The sequence below is a fragment of the Drosophila elegans genome, unplaced genomic scaffold, assembly GCF_018152505.1.
Source record: "Drosophila elegans isolate 14027-0461.03 unplaced genomic scaffold, ASM1815250v1 contig_271, whole genome shotgun sequence".
Lineage (NCBI taxonomy): Eukaryota > Metazoa > Arthropoda > Insecta > Diptera > Drosophilidae > Drosophila > Drosophila elegans.
This window is the reverse complement of record NW_024545647.1, coordinates 702907-718851: the sequence shown is the minus strand read 5'-3', so window position 1 is coordinate 718851 and position 15945 is coordinate 702907. Positions and strand designations below refer to the sequence as shown.

Below are 15945 nucleotides of genomic sequence, written 5' to 3'. Positions count from 1 at the left end.
TACCCATGAAAATGAAATTGATCAAGATGAAGTCCTAACACCAGGACATTTCTTGATTAGCAGACCACCGCTAGAAATAGTTGAACCAATTGAAAATGAGAGAATTGGGAATTTAGACAGGTGGAAACTAATCCAGAAAATTAAAAGAGATTTCTGGGTTAAGTGGAAAGAGGAGTATTTACATACTCTGCAACAGAGGCACAAGTGGAAGAGAGACAGTCCTAGTATAGAAGAGGGACAAATTGTGTTATTAAAAGATGAGAATACTCATCTAGCCAGATGGCCAATAGGCAAAGTAGAAAGGATCCACAAGGGCAAAGATGAAAAGGTCAGAGTGGTAGAAATAAAAATAAAAGATGGATTTGTAACTAGACCAATCACTAAAATTTGTCCTTTAGAAGGAATTAAGTCTGTGGACAAAGTTGAATCTGACCCTGAAGAAACAAAACCTGAAAGACGAACAAGAGGTACATCGACAATATCGAAACTTTCTTTTATATTGGCTTTGTTATTATGTATATTGTGTCAATTTTCTTACGCTTCCGCTAAAGTTGATCAGCCAAAATATGCAATTGAGAAAATAAACAAAACTTCGGCTATATATCTAGATCCAATGGGTGACGTAGAGATTGTAGCCTCCTCTTGGAATTTAATTATATTTTATAATATGGACGCTTATTTCGAGATGATTAAAAAAGGTAAAGATTTAATCCCTAATATGAGAGTAATTTGCGAAAGGCTTCTTAGCTTTGAGGATCAGTGTGTTTTAGTTCTCAATAACACAGAAAGGCGGATCTCAGACTTAGAAGAAAATAATAAACTTTTTATGGCTCAGGGGAAATCAAGAAATAAACGAGCTCCGTTTGGATTTATGGGATCGCTGTATCACATTTTATTTGGGATAATGGATGAAGACGACAGGATACAAATGGAGGACAATATGAAAAACTTATTAAGCAATCAACATAATCTTAATGAGTTAAGTAGGAAACAAACTTCCTTAGTTGATTCTACGACTAATATTTTGAAAAGATCTACTGAAGAAGTTAATTTAAACTTTAAAGAAATGAATAAAAGAATTGAGAACATGACGGCGGTATTGCAGGAATCTTATTATGTGTACAAGGAGTCCATCAACTTCTTCATGATAACAAAACAATTAAGTAACATTATAGATGAATGCGAAAAGAGTCAATCCGGAGTCATAAGCCTGTTAATTGACATCAATCATGGTCGACTTAATACCAATATATTGAAACCTAGTCAGTTGAAAAGTGAGATTTTCCAAATAAAAGACAGTTTGTCAGAGAATTTAATTCTGCCAGGAAAAAGAACAGGTACAGAATTAAAAGAGGTTTATACTTTACTCATGGCTAGGGGGTTATTTGTAGATAAAAAGTTAATTATCAATGCAAAAATACCTTTGTTTGGAAGATATGCTTCGGTGCTTTATAAAATTATCCCAGTACCAGTTAGGCTAGATGAACGTATGATTACAGTACATGTCGATTCTCAGTACTTAGTTTACAATTTTGAAATAGATGCTTATCACATCATGACAAAACCAACCATTAATAAGTGTCAAAGATGGCAATCTAATAAAAGGGTTTGTGAGGGAAGTTGGCCTTGGAGTAGTGCTAACGATAATAGTTATGAGCTTAAGCCTCTCAAACCAAATAAGCAATCAGATTGCAAATATAAATCAGTGATTGAGAGAAAATCATATTGGGTCGAGTTAGAAAGGAAGAGCAGTTGGCTTTTTAAGGTTCAGAACCTTATCAGAAGAACTGATGACAAAATATTAGTTGCCCAACACAGTATTCAGCTAGAAGATCAGGGAACATTTTCTGTGTCTTATATTGGAGAGGTTAATGATGTACCGAAGATAGTTTGGAACCAGCTCGATTTGCCCTTAATAAATCATACTGATGAAATCAATCGATTAACACAAGAAATACAATATTTAAAGACTCACAAGTTAGAATTAAAAGAATTAGACTTCCATCATGTAACTGGACATGCTTCTTTAATTTTGGCAATTATTATAATACTTGTATTAACTGTATATTTTATAAGAAAAATAAATGTAAGAAGCCAATTACAAGCCATTGCCATACCAAACGGTATAATTAATATTTAATCAAATTATGTTATAAATAAATTATGTTAAAGAATGTTTTGATTAAAAATAAATAAATTAAAAATTCAAATTTTGTAATCCTAAAACATAAGTCATTTCAAGCCGTGCAAGGTGTTAAATTTAAAATGCAAAATAAAATCGAATAAATACAGTCCACTAATGTTATATTGCAATTGAATCAATTATGTAATTACAACACATACACCACAGTTTGCCGGCCCTTGCCAGAATGTTCAGACGAACACTGATAAATATTGTGTCAAAGATTTAATGAGCTCTGCACATGTCATGTAGAACTGTGTAATTCGATCAAGAGCCATAATTTACGATCTGGGACCCGACAAGGGTTCAGTTTTTCAAATGCACTTGTAATCTGTAACAGCAGGCCACTTGGGCTATCTAATACCGAGAGTTCTTGTGCGGGGGGCAAAATAAATAACTCCCCCGCCCAAACTAAAAGATTAGGTCTCTGCGTAGACCATAGCTAAGATTAGAATAAGATTTTCACATAAGTTTCTTGTCAAGAAGTTTTAAATAAAATGAAACAGTTTCAATACAGAACTCAAACAAAATGGTTGTATTTATTTACTATCCTTAACAACCCTTTTGTTACTGCGTGACGGGGCGTACAATAAGTGGAGAAGGTACAGGACACCTCAAGCTTACGCGGTGTTTACTGATACCGCCAAGACAAATTTATATTCCCGTAAATTCAATAACGCATCTTTCACTCAAGCTTACGAGGTGTTTACTGATACCGCCAAGTCATATTTCTATTCTCTTAAATTCAATAACACATCTTTCACTACTCAGACATGGAAAATAATTAAAAATTTGGGTACATGCAAAATTAAGTCAAGACTTGAGCAAGACATAAATGTTAATGAGCTTAATAAAAAGTTCTTAAGCTGCACAGTACGACTTCAGTGACTAACATAAATTTCTGAGCACACAATTTGTAGCTGAAATAGTCTGCGATATTAGGTTAAGGTTTATGTGCGTTAGCCATTGTGATGTCCCTCAGAATATAATAATAATTAACGCCACTGGGTTTGACAACATAAACACAAAATTTATAAAAATACTGTTGCCAAAGATTCTTCCATACATAACGTATACCTTTAATACTGCACTGACAAAATCTACATATCCCGACTGTTGGAAAACGGCAAAAATTCTAGTACAGACCCATCTCCATTTTACCATACCTATGAAAGGTATTTGAAGATCTCATGGCTGACCAAATTAATAAATTTATGCCCGACAATGCATTGCTTAATAAAAATCAGTATAGTTTTACGAAAAACAGCTGTACCTTGGCTATTTTAAAAATTGCAGACGACCTAAAGGAACAAATAGACGAAAACAATGTTACACTCTTAGTTTTACTGGACTACCTTCGATATAGTAATCCAAGTAATCTAAGTAAAAATTTTTTCTTATATATATTTTTTATATTATATATATTATTTATAACCATTAATTGTTAATCATTAAGTAAAGCAGTCTTTAACGATGCGCACCAAGGCCGTGGGCACAGGAGACTTCTATATAGCCGCAGAATTTAAAATCTGCTGTGATTGGCCGAACTTAACGTGTATTACACCAATCGAAAGGTATCGCTAAAAAAAATAGGGATTACATGCCAAGGCTTTAGAAAAATTAACTGATTCAGGAGAAAGGGCGGTAAAAGAGCCATACTAAACATTTTTTTTAAGTAAAATTGAGCAAGGGTTGGTAAAATATTCCACTTTTTTAGTTCAATTAAAATTTTGTTGAAAATACGCGTCGAATTTACTTGGATCTGATGCTCCTTTCAAAAGTTATTAAAAATGAATAAGTATTCGACTTATTAAATAAGCTTTTTAAATGTTCCCATACGACACAGCGGTCCGAATGTGAATATTTAAAAAGTGTATTTATCTAGTCGAATGCTTATTAATTTTTCGTTACAAAATTTGATTTCAGATATTTTGTATGTTGAACGTGCGATCGCCACGACTTTTTTACCTCGTTAAGATTTGTTTTTGTTTGGTAAAGTCAAATAAAAAAAAGTTGAATATGTTCTTACAAAAAAATCAATAGCTAACCTTTAATTTTTGTACATATATATAGCTATATTTATAGTTATTTATATATAGTGTCAAAGACTCAGAAATTATTTTTTTACGGCGGACTTATGTTACTTTAAAGCTGGGGTGCCCACGCCTAAATGCACAATGTTTAGTGAGATGTGAGGGCCAGCACAACAGGTAAGCTTGATGGGCACAATACACTTACAATTTTTCGTTTCTTCCTTGTGGTCCAATTGGTTTCTGATAAGACCGAAGCAAGGCAACAACAATTTCATTAAGGTTCCATAAGGTTTTTTAAAAATTAAATTAGTTTTTGTCTTTTCCTCGGCTCGTCAATGACTTCGTTACTGGTGCTCGTGATCTTTTTAAATGCGTTGGTAAATGCACGGCAATTTCGAGCACCCCTGCTTTCAAGCCACTATGGTCCGCAACAACTCATTTTTATACGACATTTGTATTGCGCAAACTTATGTCGTTTGGCAGCGACATAGTTTCAGGGCTTGTAAGCTTATGTAATTTCTTCTGCTGCAAACTTGCGTCATTTTAAAGCGACAAAAGTTCGTCGCAGGAATTTTTTTTTAACTTTGGTTGTTTTTTTTAATCTTCTCGTACGAGACTAACAAAATGTGTTAAAGTACACCATTATTATAACAGTTTGTTAAACTGTATTTATGTTATACGGTTCTAATAATTGTCACTGGATGGGACGGTCGTAACGCGAAGCCGGGGACGGCTTCATACCAACGTTAGTGCTCTACCGAGGTGGTTTGGATGGATTGACAGCTTTGTGTAGTAATTTTCCATGTGTTGCGCTATTACAATTCGGACGGGGAGTATATTCAAGTCTCTCTGTATACTTCCACTCCGAACGTACCACGGTACCCCGTTCTTAGGATCTTTGCTTGGGCTCTTTGCACGATTTCTACGTTTCTGTTGCTGGTGCTCCCCCACAACCGGCTCGTTGTGGACATTAAGATGGGCTGAGGATCGCACTATCGTCGGCGAACGTAGACATAGTCAATTGTCTGCTCGTAGGGATATCAAAAGTGTAGAGTAGGTATAAAGTTGGCCATAAACGCTGCCTTGAGGAACTTCAACTTCGATGTTATGTTCAGCTGACATGGAAGTAATGCATCTCACAACAATAATTTGATTTTATGCATTAGGCCGTCAAGCCATACTTTGTCGAATGCTTGAGAGACGTGCAGTGCAGTATTTTCTTTTTTCAAATGCACTTCGAATTTCTGATGTTATGCGGTTCATCTGTTCGATAGTTCCATTTTTTTCGCAAAAGCCGAATTGATGTGCTGGGATACTATTATGTCTTCTGAAATATTATATGATACGGGTTAGAAGGCATTTTGCAAAGAGTTTTGATAAACACGAAAGTAAACTTATTGGTCTGTATGAGGAGCGTAGCGTGTGGTCTTTTTCAGGTTTTGGTATCATTATGAAGATTAACTTTTTCCACCTTTTTGGGAAGCAACCCAGAATTGGCATCGCGTTGAACAGCTGGCATATGGTACCAACAGCGTATAGTGTTAGCTTAATAAGCATTTTCTCGATTGTAGCTGCTCTTTTATAATTTTTATGACTTCCCATGGTCGAAATACAATTGGTTCGGCAGTAGGAAAGACGTCTTCTGTTTGCGATCTTATATTATGCACATTTGTTCCTGGATTTGGCTGGAACACATTTTGAAGGTGGGCAGCGGATCTGTATTTGTCGATTCGACCCCGACACTGCTGGAGGGCTCAGAGTTGAGTGGGCTTACCACTGGATGGAGATAGTTGCTCTATATAGCGCTGTTGGGATCTGTCTTCTTCTTGTCGTAGTGCCTTGGTGAGTCGACGTGAAGCGTCTTTCAACTTTTGCTTTGCAGATGGCGATCGACGTAATTTCCATTTGCGCCGGGAACGACGCCTTGCCAGAACTAGGTGATCTATTTCTGCATTCGTGTGCTTTGTGTTATGAGACAAGAGACGCATACAGAGCGGAGTATGCAGTTAGTTTAGGAAACATTTAAAGTAAGTATTAAAAATGTGTGCTCAACTGCATCGTGAAAAACAAACGGTGAAAGCCAAAAAACATCTGTAGGCAGCCCTGAAAACAAGCAGAACTGCATGACCAACGGGCACGTGCTCCCGAGCTATACTGACAAACAGACAAAATAATAAAATATAAAAAAATATAAATTAATAAATTCACAATGTCCCTTCTCATTCTGTGTTTGGATGGACCTCTTCCTTTATTTTAGATGGTGGGACCATCAATGGAGTCAACATATAACCAAACCCACAAACCGATTTTATGCCGTCCTTGATACTAAATATAAATCACTATATATATAGGTATAAAAATAATTATGTATTAATGTACAAAAATTAGAGTTAAGCTATTACTATATTTGTAATAATATATTAAATTTTTTTCATTGGTCTTTACCAAACAAAAACAACTCATAACGAGGAAAAAAAGGGACGATCGTGACAATCGATCCTTCAACATAAAAAAAATCTGATATCAAATGTTGTAACGAAAAATTAATAAGCATTCGACTAGACACTTTTTAAATATTCCCATTCGGACCGCTTTATTCAGGTATTTTGCTTACACAGGAATTTTTTGTGTCAGCGTGTCGTATGGGAACATTTAAAAAGCTTATTTAATAAGTCGAATACTTATTCATTTTTAATAACTTTTGAAAGGAGCATCAGATCCAAGTAAATTCGACGCGTATTTTCAACAAAATTTTAATTGAACTAGAAAAGTGGAATATTTTACCAACCCTTGCTCAAGAATTTCACTTAAAAAATGTTTAGTAAGGCTCTTTTACCGCCCTTTCTCCTGAATCAATTAATTTTTCTAAAGTATGCCAATTTTTTTTAGCGATACCTTCCAATTGGTGTAATACTCGTTAAGTTCGACCCATCACAGCAGATTTTAAATTCTGCGGCTATATAGTAGTCTCCTGTGCACACGGCCTTGGTGCGCATCGTTAAAGACTGCTTTACTTAATGATTAACAATAAATGGTTATAGGTACTCGTTGCTCCATAGCTGTCACCGTCACCGCTGAGCTGCGCTTGCTGATGTCCTTTGTTGTTATTGGTCGCTGTCGCTGTTGCAGTTTCCCATTCATTATTATAATTGGCTGATGCAATTTGGCCAAAGTCATAGTTGGTGGATGCACGACTAATCGCGTTCAACCACCGATGGAATTTGAGTGTTGTAGGTTTTCCACGACCGTTAGCAGAAAAAGTGAAAGTTCGGCGAGCAGACATATTATAAGTTATAACAGGACAATGGCAGATCCATAACTTATGGAAGATATGTTTAGTTCCTTGACCAACTGTAGCGATAAGACTTCGTCGTTCGTTGAGAAGTTTTTTGTCCAGCTAGACAACTATTTGTATTTGTATTTTATTATAAAATGTCATCATAACGCTACATGTTTGGAACCTATAAGTTAATGCGCTGGTCACTAACATTTGCAAATATTTAAATGTAACTTATATAAAAGAAATTATAAAAAAAAATAGCCTAAGCGCCTTCTAGTTATACCCTGGCAGAGGATATTATAATTTCAGAAGTTTGCAACGCAGTAATGGAGATATTTCCGACCCTAAAAAGTATTTATATTCTTGATCAGCATCACTAGGAGAGTCGATCTAGCCATGTCCGTCTGTCCGTCCGTCTGTCCGTCCGTCTGTCCGTCCGTTCGTCTGTCCGTCCATGTTTAAATGCATGAAAGTTTCCCAAAAGGTTGCTCCCATAGAAAGAATCAGAAAAATAAATAATAAACTAACATACAACTTAGCTGTTTTTAAATGTTTTTTAAGTTCTCATATAACTTCATATAGTATTGGTTAAATATTTTTGAATTTCGGTTTAAATTTCATCAAAATCGGATGACAATAACATAAAGCTCCCAAAGGAACAATATAAACACTTAAAAAAATAAATTTTAAAAAATGTAACTATTCTATTTTGTAATTTTTTTCTTAAAATTCTTTTTAAATTATTCAGAAATATGTTTTTAATTTTATTAAAATTGGAAAACGATATCATATAGCTGCCATAGTAACTATCGAATAATTAAGCTGCAAATCATGATAGCTTCAAATTTTTTAAACATATACGCAAGTAAATAATAATTTTAATGCTTTCAAGAATATTTAATTTTAGCAATAGCTGCAAGGAATATGAACTTCGGATTGCCGAAGTGTGCTTCCTTTCTTGTTTTACTTATAGGTACGTAATAGTATTTTTAAGGTTTGTGAATAATTTTGTCTTGAATTGCGTGTTAATATTTTTAGGTTGGTTGGGGAGCTGATTATCTTTCGGATGTCAGGGATCTAGGTGTAATGCAAGTTAGATTGTTTGCTCTACTAGAGGCTGTAAAGATACGACAGTTCTTTTTGCAAAATAATTTTTTTGCAGAAAAATTAAGATTCGCATCTTAATCCATTCGTTTAGTTAGACATCGAATATTTTCTGTAGAAATTCGGATACGTAATTTCTATGTGGTAGGTTAAATATAAACCTGGCTAATTAATTAAATAATACTTCAACTTTGTTTTTACTGATCATGTTTGAAAAAACTTCTATTCCATAAAATAGCGCTGAAACAATGCAGGTTTTAGCTATTAGTAAACGTATATGGGTGGGCAGGTAGGCAGCAAATAAGAGTTCTGTTGAACTTTTTTTTGTGAAACCTAAGCTTTCAGCTATTTAAACGTACTCAAGTGTTGCGTTATTTATGCTCAGTGGCTGCGAATTATTAAAAACTATATTTTTTTTATTTATGGCGAGACATTTTGATTTTGATGGGTTGATCACAAGTCTGTTGTGGATCATTTACACAAACATCTATACACTCATTTATTCTGTTGAAGGGACGACTTACATACATTTTGACATCCTCAGCATACAAGTGTACACTACATTCAGATAACGCATTGAGAAAGTCATTAATATATAATGTAAACAATAAGAGACCAAGCACAGAGCCTTGGGGTACACCACGATTTACATTTTCAAATGAAGACGAAACGCTCGACAGTAAAAAAATTGACGACGATTTTGTAGGCACATAGACACAATTTATACAGAAGTTTTAGAAAACATAGGAATATTACGTAGTTTTGCACAAGGGACATTGGTCTACTGTATCGAATGCTTTACCTTAAAGAGTGTAACATTGTTTTCGTTTATTTTTTCCATAAGGTCGTCTGCAATTTTTAAAATAGCCAAGGTACAGCTTTTGTTTTTCGTAAAACTAGACTGATTGCATTGTCGGACATAAATTTATTTATTTGGGATATTAAAATACCTTTGATAGGTAAGGTTAAATGGAGATGGGGCTGTACTCAGCCCAGATATGTAGATTTTCTCAAAACAGTATTAAAGGTATACGTTATGTATGAAAGGTATTTTGCCTACCCAGGCATTTTTATACCCTTGCAGACGGTATTATAATTTCAGTCAGAAGTTTGCAACGCAGTGAAGGAGACATCTCCGACCCTATAAAGTATATATATTCTTGATCAGCATCACTAGGCGAGTTGATCTAGCCATGTCCGTCTGTCCGTCCGTCTGTCTGTTTGTCCGTCCGTTTATATGCAAACTAGTCTCTCAGTTTTAAAGCTATCTGCATGAAACTTTCCCAAAAGTTGTCTTTCTATTGCAGGTAGTATATAAGTCGGAACGAGCCGGATCGGACGACTATAGCATATAGCTCCCATAGGAACAATCGGAAAAATAAATGAAAAAAAATTATAACTTTGCTGTTTTTTTAATTTTTTGTTTAGTTCTTCGACATTTAGTAATGGTTAAATATTTTCGATTTACGGTTTAAATTTCATCAAAATCGGACGACTATAGCATATAGCTCCCATAGGAACAATCGGAAAAGTAAATGAAAAAAATTATAACTTTGCTGTTTTTTAATTTTTTGTTTAGTTCTTCGACATTTAGTAATGGTTAAATATTTCCGATTTACGGTTTAAATTTCATCAAAGTCGGACGACTATATCATAAAGCTCCCATAGGAACAATCGGAAAAATAAATGAAAAAAAATGATAACTTTTCTGTTTTTTAATTTTTTGTTTAGTTCTTCGACATATAGTAATGGTTAAATATTTCAGAATTATGGTTTAAATTTTATTAAAATCATATAGCTCCCATAGAAACAATAAAAATATATAAAATAACTATCAAATAATTGAGCTGCAAATCATCATAACTTCAATGTTTTTAAACATATACGAAAGTAAATCAAAATTTTAATTTAAAAATGTTTAATTCTTGCAATAGCTGCAAGGGTATATGAACTTCGGCTTGCCAAAGTTTGCTTTCTTTCTTGTTTATCTTAACGTGCCGAATGGGAATATTTAAAAAGTGTATTTATTTTGTCGAATGCTTGTTAATTTTTCGTCACTAAATTTGATATCAAATGTATTTTGTATATTGAAGGTGCGATCTCACGACTTTTTTACCTTGTTAAGGGTGTTTTATTTTTATATTTTTCACAGTGTGAGTAACGCGCGACTTTTTACCTCGTTAAGAGATGTTTTCTTATATCAGAAGTTTTTGATTGAAATGTAATAGTCAAAGTACCCCAATATTATTACCATGATTACAAAAAAATAACTTTAAGCTATACTTTAGTACTCATTTTATTTTAACGTTAGAAAGGAAGCAAACTTTTGGAAGCCGAAGTTTATACACCTTTGCAGCTATTCCTAAAATTAAATATTTTTTAAAACCACAATACTTTGTTTTTTTTTTATAATTTGATGTTTTACAAGCAGGTATATGATATCGCCGAATAAAATTAGAACTTTTATTCTAAAATAATAAACCACCAGTTTGTATCGAAGTTTATAGAAATCAATTGAAAGACAGCGAAGTTATTATTTTTTTATATATTATCCCGATTGTTCTAATGGGAGCTGTATCATATAGTAGTCCAATCCAATCCAATCGTTTTGACTACTACTAATAGTTAATTTGCGTAGAAGCGAGTGGACAAACAGACGGATATGGCTAAACTTTCCTAGAGATGCTTCCAATAGAACATTTAATTTTTCATATCTTCCTTGTTTTGCTAAGATGTAAGCATTTATTGCAAAAAATCTGATTTCATATCAATTTAAAAATAGGAATAGTTTTAATTTTAATTTTTTAAAAATAACTTATATTTTTAAAATATTTAGTGAAAATTTTTCTTGCCTTAACCAGAAACTATATTTTATACCATTTTCCTCACCAATAAATGGTGCACACTTTTAGGAGTAAATTCTTGCCAGGGCAACGTTAACTGATCTTAGCTGAGAAAAGTTTAACAAAAATCGGTTTGAACAATTTTGAATAATTTAAAAATAATTTAAAAACAAGAAAGAAAGCAAACTTCGGCAAGCCGAAGTTCATATACCCTTGCAGCTATTGCAAGAATTAAACATTTTTGAAAACATTAAAATTATGATTTACTTGCGTATATGTTTAAAAACATTGAAGCTATGACGATTTGCAGCTTAATTATTTGATAGTTATTTTATATATTTTTATTATTTCTATGGGAGCTATATGATATAGTCGTCCGATTTTGATCAAATTTAAACCATAATTCTGAAATATTTAACCATTGCTATATGTCGAAGAACTAAACAAAAAATTAAAAAAACAGCAAAGTTATAATTTTTATACCCTTGCAGAGGGTATTATAATTTCAGTCAGAAGTTTGCAACGCAGTGAAGGAGACGTTTCCAACCCTATAAAGTATATATATTCTTGATCAGCATCACTAGTAGAGTCGATCTAGCCATGTCCGTCTGTCCGTCCGTCTGTCCGTCTGTCCGTCTGTCCGTCCGTCTGTCCGTCTGTCCGTCTGTCCGTCTGTCCGTCCGTTTATATGCAAACTAGTCTCTCAGTTTTAAAGCTATCTGCATGAAACTTTCCCAAAAGTTGTCTTTCTATTGCAGGTAGTATATAAGTCGGAACGAGCCGGATCGGACGACTATAGCATATAGCTCCCATAGGAACAATCGGAAAAATAATTGAAAAACAAGAAAGAAAGCAAACTTCGGCAAGCCGAAGTTCATATACCCTTGCAGCTATCGCAAGAATTAAATATTTTTGAAAACATTAAAATTATGATTTACTTGCGTATATGTTTAAAAACATTGAAGCTATGACGATTTGCAGCTTAATTATTTGATTGTTCTTTTATATATTTATACCCTTGCAGAGGGTATTATAATTTCAGTCAGAAGTTTGCAACGCAGTGAAGGAGACGTTTCCAACCCTATAAAGTATATATATTCTTGATCAGCATCACTAGTAGAGTCGATCTAGCCATGTCCGTCTGTCCGTCCGTCTGTCCGTCTGTCCGTCCGTCTGTCCGTCTGTCCGTCTGTCCGTCTGTCCGTCCGTTTATATGCAAACTAGTCTCTCAGTTTTAAAGCTATCTGCATGAAACTTTCCCAAAAGTTGTCTTTCTATTGCAGGTAGTATATAAGTCGGAACGAGCCGGATCGGACGACTATAGCATATAGCTCCCATAGGAACAATCGGAAAAATAATTGAAAAACAAGAAAGAAAGCAAACTTCGGCAAGCCGAAGTTCATATACCCTTGCAGCTATCGCAAGAATTAAATATTTTTGAAAACATTAAAATTATGATTTACTTGCGTATATGTTTAAAAACATTGAAGCTATGACGATTTGCAGCTTAATTATTTGATTGTTCTTTTATATATTTTTATTATTTGTATGGGAGCTATATGATATAGTCGTCCGATTTTGATGAAATTTAAACCATAATTCTGAAATATTTAACCATTGCTATATGTCGAAGAACTAAACAAAAAATTAAAAAACAGCAAAGTTATAATTTTTTTCAATTATTTTTCCGATTGTTCCTATGGGAGCTATATGCTATAGTCGTCCGATTTTGATGAAATTTTAACCATAATTCTGAAATATTTAACCATTGCTTTATGTCGAAGAACAAAACTAAAAATTAAAAAACAGCAAAGTTATAATTTTTTTTCAATTATTTTTCCGATTGTTCCTATGGGAGCTATATGCTATAGTCGTCCGATCCGGCTCGTTCCGACTTATATACTACCTGCAATAGAAAGACAACTTTTGGGAAAGTTTCATGCAGATAGCTTTAATGTTTTCAAAAATATTTAATTCTTGCGTTAGCTGCAAGGGTATATGAACTTCGGCTTGCCGAAGTTTGCTTTCTTTCTTGTTTTATTATTTGTATGGGAGCTATATGATATAGTCGTCCGATTTTGATGAAATTTAAACCATAATTCTGAAATATTTAACCATTGCTATATGTCGAAGAACTAAACAAAAAATTAAAAAACAGCAAAGTTATAATTTTTTTCAATTATTTTTCCGATTGTTCCTATGGGAGCTATATGCTATAGTCGTCCGATTTTGATGAAATTTTAACCATAATTCTGAAATATTTAACCATTGCTTTATGTCGAAGAACAAAACTAAAAATTAAAAAACAGCAAAGTTATAATTTTTTTTCAATTATTTTTCCGATTGTTCCTATGGGAGCTATATGCTATAGTCGTCCGATCCGGCTCGTTCCGACTTATATACTACCTGCAATAGAAAGACAACTTTTGGGAAAGTTTCATGCAGATAGCTTTAATGTTTTCAAAAATATTTAATTCTTGCGATAGCTGCAAGGGTATATGAACTTCGGCTTGCCGAAGTTTGCTTTCTTTCTTGTTTTTCAATTATTTTTCCGATTGTTCCTATGGGAGCTATATGCTATAGTCGTCCGATCCGGCTCGATCCGACTTATATACTACCTGCAATAGAAAGACAACTTTTGGGAAAGTTTCATGCAGATAGCTTTAAAACTGAGAGACTAGTTTGCATATAAACGGACGGACAGACGGACAGACGGACGGACAGACGGATAGACGGACGGACAGACGGACATGGCTAGATCGACTCTACTAGTGATGCTGATCAAGAATATATATACTTTATAGGGTTGGAAACGTCTCCTTCACTGCGTTGCAAACTTCTGACTGAAATTATAATACCCTCTGCAAGGGTATAAAAATTATACCTTTGCTGTTTTTTAATTTTTAGTTTTGTTCTTCGACATAAAGCAATGGTTAAATATTTCAGAATTATGGTTAAAATTTCATCAAAATCGGACGACTATAGCATATAGCTCCCATAGGAACAATCGGAAAAATAATTGAAAAAAAATTATAACTTTGCTGTTTTTTAATTTTTTGTTTAGTTCTTCGACATATAGCAATGGTTAAATATTTCAGAGTTATGGTTTAAATTTCATCAAAATCGGACGACTATATCATATAGCTCCCATACAAATAATAAAAATATATAAAAGAACAATCAAATAATTAAGCTGCAAATCGTCATAGCTTCAATGTTTTTAAACATATACGCAAGTAAATCATAATTTTAATGTTTTCAAAAATATTTAATTCTTGCGATAGCTGCAAGGGTATATGAACTTCGGCTTGCCGAAGTTTGCTTTCTTTCTTGTTTTCATTTATTTTTCCGATTGTTCCTATGGGAGCTATATGCTATAGTCGTCCGATTTTGATGAAATTTAAACCGTAAATCAGAAATATTTAACCATTAATAAATGTCGAGGAACTAATCAAAAAATTAGAAAACAGCAAAGTTATAATTTTTTTTCATTTATTTCTCCGATTGTTCCTATGGGAGCTATATGCTATAGTCATCCGATCCGGCTCGTTCCGACTTATATACTACCTGCAATAGAAAAACAACTTTTGGGAAAGTTTCATGCAGATAGCTTTAAAATTGAGAGACTAGTTTGCATATAAACGGACGGACAGACGGACAGACTGACAGACTGACAGACTGACAGACTGACAGACTGACAGACTGACAGACTGACAGACTGATAGACTAACAGACTGACAGACTGACAGACTGACAGACTGACAGACTGACAGACTGACAGACTGACAGACTGACAGACTGACAGACTGACAGACTGACAGACTGACAGACTGACAGACTGACAGACTGACAGACGGACAGACGGACAGACGGACGGACAGACGGACATGGCTAGATCGACTCTACTAGTGATGCTGATCAAGAATATATATACTTTATAGGGTCGGTAACGTCTCCTTCACTGCGTTGCAAACTTCTGACTGAAATTATAATACCCTCTGCAAGGGTATAATAAAAAAGGTATTTTATTTAGACTTATTATGTTAAGGCACCGTGATTAGCACTTGACAATACCTTTTTAATGACACTTAAAACACTTAGAACAAACTTTTTTTGTAACGACCTGCTCAACCCATGAAAAATTATTCCAGAATTCTAAAACAACCGAAAAACTTGTATATTAAAAAAAAAGTATTTTTTGTATTACTTTTGTACGGAGCATCGGATCCAAACAAATTGGATGCGATTCGACTCGTATTTTTAACAAAAATAAACTGTGCAAAAAAAGTTAACCCGTGTTCAAGAACTCCACTTAAAAAAATTAGTTTTTAGTCACCGCCCTTTTTTTTCTTATAAAATGGTTATATATAGTTTCGGATTCCTACACTGCATGGGTATCAAAACTTCGGTATGCCGTAGTTAGCTTCCGTTCTTTTTTTCTTAAATAATAAATGAAATATTTATTTTAACACATCGAACGATTGTAGCATGCAATAGTTTTTT

General features: G+C 33.9%; 1 protein-coding gene across 4 annotated transcripts in view; it reads left to right on the top strand.

Moving 5' to 3' along the window:
• LOC108134775 (dnaJ homolog subfamily C member 16) overlaps positions 1-15945 on the top strand; it is a 412650-nt gene that overhangs the window by 190809 nt on the left and 205896 nt on the right. The window lies entirely within an intron of this gene.